Below are 3,866 nucleotides of genomic sequence, written 5' to 3' on the forward strand. Positions count from 1 at the left end.
TCAACTGCAATTGCTACACTGTCACTGCAATGTTGTTATCGCGCCGATATAAAGTCAATTGGCCTTTCCCCTTTTTTCTCGGCGGCTCCGGGTTTCTGGGGTAGAGCTCCTTCGCCGCCAACACTTCTTCTGGCACGCGCGCTCGCAAGAAATTGGATTAAATTTTGCCCCGTAGAGTCAGCCGTTTTAGGCCACCACACAGAATATTTCCACACCAACGGTGTCTTGCCGTTTCGATGTCCCGGTTTATATTGCCACTAAAAAATTTGGGTTTTCCAAAAGACTAAAATGTGTTTGTTGCAGAAAGATCGATTTAATAGCAGAAAATATAAAGCAGACTACCTTAAATGTAACAGGACATAGTTTTGTTTAATAAAATCTGACGTTAATATGTTTAATTGGTGTTTAAAATCGCCGAAATATTCCCCCTTTTCGTTGTAACTTAAAGCCTTTTTCAAAAGCATTATTAATTCGAAAAAACAGTGGTTATTTGTTTTAACACCGTGTGTTTTCAGACAATTTTACATATTTTTTAGTCCAACTCGGACTTCGCAGTAGAACAAAAACTGTCGAAAAAATGTTGAAAAAGAATTCGCTCACCAGAGCTGGGAACTGCGGTCGTCTTGGAACAAAAAGAAAGAGCAGGTGCTGCGCGCGCACCCGCGTAATAGACTCACTCCATTTAGATTTTAATAACATTTCGAACGACCAAACACGTCAACGCAGTGCGTGTAACTCATTTAAAATCGACGCAATGTTAGCACTGGCAAATAACAAGTACTCCAGCTTTTAACGCTCGGAGACTTGGGCCGATTTGGACTTTTCGTTCCAGAGTAATTGGCTCCAGACGGTGGGGCAGGAACAGGGAGGGTTTTTTTGGGAGCGAGGCCAGAGGCGGTGGCCATTTTGTGTCTGTCCGAATTTTTGGATATATACAGCGCACCTATATGCGGGAAATGCAGACTCAGCAGAACGCGTCAAAAGTTTTGCTAAGGTGCTTTTGTATTTATGTTTGAGGCAATGAATACAACAGATGCATAATTTTACAGGCCATAGGTAGCGCTATAAGATTTGATAAATAATTTCATCTGTTTTGTGTGATTTTTAATAAAGCATTTATCAAGATGGTGGATTTAAAAGCGACTACCTTTTGTCGATTTTCAAAATACATGTAACCAATGAAGTAACACGTAGTTTTTTGAAAAATGCTCAGTGAGTATTACGTGGCAATTGTTGCTAATTCATTGTCACGAGTGGTGTCTAACCTAGCTTCGACAATCGATCTTTAATGCTGCCGCATGTATTTGTTAAACATTTTGTTTAAAATTATACATACTGGTGTTGTACACTTATTTTATCAACATTTTTGTTGGCTCGGCAGTTTTGTCTACTTTGTAAATGTTTTCTAGCCGTACAGTTTTGTGCATTTCCACGCAATCCGGCTGAACGCAAGCCGTCAACAGAAAAGTGGAAAAATCGCTGTTGTCCGCGTTCATCAATCCACGTCTGTTTTGCGAAAGATGCGACGCACAAACGGACGGCTTCCCGGCGCGATCAGGTCACTTGCACCGATTCGCACTTCGCCTGATTTGCTTTGATCCAATCACGATGTAACGCAACAGTGGACAGCGCGAAAGGCAAACGGAAGGATGGGCAGTGACAGTGCTCACCCGCTATTGTTGTCTGACCACAGCTCTGGTTCAAACCAGTTCTTCGGGGTTGCAGTGTGTTTTCCTCGTTTCTCAATTTCTCACGCAGTCACTAACTCTAACAAATTTGGCGTACTTGCAAGGAGTGAGAACCCATTCATCACAATGGTAATTTAATTGCAACCAATTTTTTTCTGCATTAAAATCTTAAGCAAACAATCACACAAGATGCTTAGAATTTCGATTTCCATCGACAAACCATACAAATGTTAAATTTCCTTTTTGATCTTTTTTTGCCATGAAAATCGTTGAAGTTAAATCCAAAAGCCAAAAAATAGCACGTGTATGTTGATATTTCAGCTAAAAGCTCAATAAGTGTTGTTTCTCTAACAGACAAACCTTGTAAAGTTACGTCTTACTAACAACCCCGTGTATAAGCCATCGTGGTCTTCTTGTTGCAGTGTTTGCATCTTGTGATTTTATTTCATTTACGAAACCACCAGTTTTATACCTGTTTATTTCCAGCATGTTTCACCTGAAAGTTTAAAATCTTACTTTAAATTTAGGAACACTATACACGGACTTGAAAAGTAATTTAAGCATAAACATTACTGCCAAGGTTCCTGCACTGATGATGACAACAGAGATTGTCGAAACGTCTGAACGATGTATTCTATATACACCAGTACCTTGGCAGTAATGTTTATGCTTAAATTACTTTAAATTCTTGAACTAAAAAAATACAAATATTTTGAGTTAAAACAGTTGTATTATGTTTTGTCATTTTCTTTTAAAACCGTGCACGTTCCATTTTCTAATTTACCTCAAACTAACGAAAACTTACTTTAAACGTGTCAACATTCAAACCACCAGCTGCTTCGATTTTCGATCAAAAACCATATCTTAAATATACTCGGACCGCCCGTTGTTTCTATACCGTGGATTTGTTAACGTTGACCAAATGCCATGAAATGTTTCTCAATCTGTCGGTGGCGGCTTCAAAGCGGTCTCCACTTATTGTCATGATCTGTTCGCTTTGGTGTGAAGCGTAAGTTGAGGGTGATAGGGCGCGTGTCGGTTGTTTCCACGCATTTCGACTGAGGTGGGCTCCACGGTCAGCGCCACTTGTGATGTTCGCCGATGGGAATAACCCAGCAGGGAGCCGAGCCGCAAAAGGAATTGGAAAGTATTTTTCGGCGTTTTTCGCTCTTCTTTGAGCCTTTTGCTATAGCGGCAAAATTATTGAAAAATCAAGTTTGCAAAACTCCATTTCAGTACAACACATCACATGATAAACATGCAATAATAAACAATTTTCAAATCAATGTTGTGTTGCAAATGAGAAATTTGATGTTAAATAATATGGTTCCAAATCTTTTTTTCCGAAGTCGTGCTAAATTAAACTTTGCAAACTAAACAACTGTTATTGTTTTTCTAATTCCATTTAATTTTGTGATGTGATCCATAACATCAAAGTGCAGTCAAATTTCACATTTTACCATTCTCGCAAAAATACAAAATAAACCCTTATGCATTTGTCGGACTTGTTCTCTTAACGCTCTTCCACACGCAATCAATCCATCATAATTGACGGCAACCGCGCGCATGACGTCACGAAAACAAAGTGATGAAGTCATCGGGAAACCACCGTTCCGCAACAATTGCTACGAACCGGACGTTCGATTACACTGTGGAAAACTGTTCGAAAACGATCTGATAAATTTGTTACCACCAAAAAATCGGAACAACCGCATGTTTACGCTTGCGAATAAAATTAGGACAAAAGTTCGAGGCAAATGCTCGAAGAGAATTCAAAAAGGTCGGTCGTTTTTCTACAACGCAAATTCAATGCATTGAAATCGGAAAATAATAATTTCGATTTTTTATTTTTCGATATTACACAAATTAACTAACTTATATTAACTTAGTAACACGTTTGCTACAAAGTGAACAACTATGGTGACAAAAAGTCAAATGCAACGTTTCGTGACCTTTGTTTGGGTAGCAAAAGATGGTCACCATTTAGTTCATTTACGTTGCAACCGAACCAACAATATGTTTTGTCGGTAATACTCGCAATACATTACAACTAAAGTTTTAGTGGCCATAAATCACGGCGTGGCAAGCCAAATTGGCGATAAGCATCGCATCCATCCACAAGTGGCCGTTAAGTTTTTGCAGCGAAAATTTTGCACCCTCCTCTAATGCTCCGTGAAA

The sequence above is a fragment of the Phallusia mammillata genome, chromosome 7 (assembly GCF_965637545.1).
Source record: "Phallusia mammillata chromosome 7, kaPhaMamm4.hap1.1, whole genome shotgun sequence".
NCBI lineage: Eukaryota > Metazoa > Chordata > Ascidiacea > Phlebobranchia > Ascidiidae > Phallusia > Phallusia mammillata.